This window comes from Apium graveolens, chromosome 6, assembly GCF_009905375.1.
Source record: "Apium graveolens cultivar Ventura chromosome 6, ASM990537v1, whole genome shotgun sequence".
NCBI lineage: Eukaryota > Viridiplantae > Streptophyta > Magnoliopsida > Apiales > Apiaceae > Apium > Apium graveolens.
The window spans coordinates 129,508,349-129,510,506 of NC_133652.1; positions in this window are offsets into that span (position 1 = coordinate 129,508,349).

Sequence of the window (2,158 nt, forward strand, 5' to 3'; positions counted from 1 at the left end):
AGAACTTAAATTTTTGTTCTTGAGTTTTTGTTTAGATTAAGCTTGGATAAGGACTTTTAGGGGTGATTCCAAGCTAATTACTTGATTCTCCACTCTTCAAGGAAGGTATAACCCCTCCAAACCCTAACTTTACTTTGAGTATTAGGTTTAGTTTTGTTGTTATGGTTCATGAGAAGCATGATTCTTGTAGACTTAGAGTGTGGTTGGTTTTGTAATGAGTTGGAGTTGTAATTCTTGGATTATTGATTAATGTACTTAAGTATAGTTTTAATTCATGTTTGAGAATAATATAAATTGGAGAACTTGAGGTGTTGAGGCTGTTGTAGTATGATATGGATGGATTTTGGTTGTATGAATGGATTGTGGTTGATTGGTGGTTGGTTTGGAGTAGAATAAAAATTGGTAATCGCGTAAACATAGCCGTCGTAATGTCCGATTTACTTTAGACTGTTTTTGCTCTTAACATCAGAACCCGAGAACTCACTGTTAGGATTTGACCATTGCCATGATTAGATATTTCATGTTACGAGCTTTGTTTTGATATATGGTTCGTTTGAATCCGATGTACGGTTTAGGAGAAACGACCGTTTTAAGTAACGGCGTTTCGCGAACGAACCATTACCCCTCGCCTTACTTTGAAACATAGGTTAAAGACCTTAAAGGACTAATTGGAGTATGAATCATTTATGTAAAGTGTAATAGGCAGTTGGTAAGGCACTCGCGAAAGAATCTCCTTAAAATCCTTAATGGTTAATTTATTAAAAATGGTGGAGCCGAGGGTACTCGAGCGACTTAAGGAAATCGTTGAGCGCAAAGCGAGTGTTAGAGTCTAATTGGTTAAAGTATAGATTCATAAGCGACTTTGGTTTAATTCCAACTTATATGTTGTTTATAGGTTACCAGACTCGTCCCAAGCCATTTGTCACCCCCAGTTGCTCAGGCAAGTTTTCTACCCGTTATACTGTTGTTGTGATGTAAATATATGTATATGCATTATCTTGTGATAAGTGCATGATTGTTATTAGCAAATCTTGCGATATATTGGAGCATGTGATATGGTATATATGCATGTCTGTTTCGTAATCTTGATATCTAATTGTTGATTCAATTGCTTATAAGTTGCATAATACCTATGCTAGAGATAAGCAGTAGTTGCGTATACCTTTAGTATAGGGGACCCAAAGGTGAACATTTTCTAAAACCGGGAGTCGATGTTCCCGAGTATAATATATATATATATAGTTTTCAAAACTATTAATCGAATAAGGTTTATTCGATAACTTTATGTTATTTAATGAATATTATTTTGAATATTTATTCGAGGACTTAAGACTCCGTTTATTTTATTTAATGAATATTATTTTGAATATTCATTCGAGGACTTAAGACTCCGTTTATTTTATTTAATGAATATTATCTTGAATATTCATTTGAGGACTTATGACTCAGTTTATATTATTTAAATGAATATTAATTGAATATTCATTTGAGGACTTAAGACTCCGTTTATTTTATTCAATTAATATTATCTTGAATATTCATTCGAGGACTTATGACTCAGTTTATATTATTTAATGAATATTAATTGAATATTCATTTGAGGACTCATGACTCCGATTATTTACTAATTAATATTCTTTATGTTATTAAAGAATAATGTGTCGATAATCAAATTCACTTTTGATCATTCAAATAAAGATATTACTTTCGTATAAGTATATCTTTGGTTATTTAATATTCATTTCAAGTATAAGTTTTACAACTTCTACTTCAATTAATTTTATAAAGATTATTCTTTATGGGAATATTATTTAAATAATAATATTCGGATATTTTCTAATATATCGGGACTGATTTATTTCATTAAATCAGCATTACTCCAAACACTCTTTAAAGTGTTTTCGAGTCTTCAAAATAATTTTTAAAAGATAGAGCGGATCCCAAAATTCATTTTTATATTTAAGATCTTCCTTTTAAAGGGGATTTAAATACTCGCTCAAAACCTGAGGGATCCGGCTCTGTGGTGTATTTTATATTCGCAACGAGGTTGGTGCTTTGGTAAATGAATTGATTACTTACCCAATGTTCGGGAAGTAAGTCCATAAAAGCGTAAGTGGCTCAGTGGGAGTCCATCAAATGCGTAAGTGGCTGAGTGGCA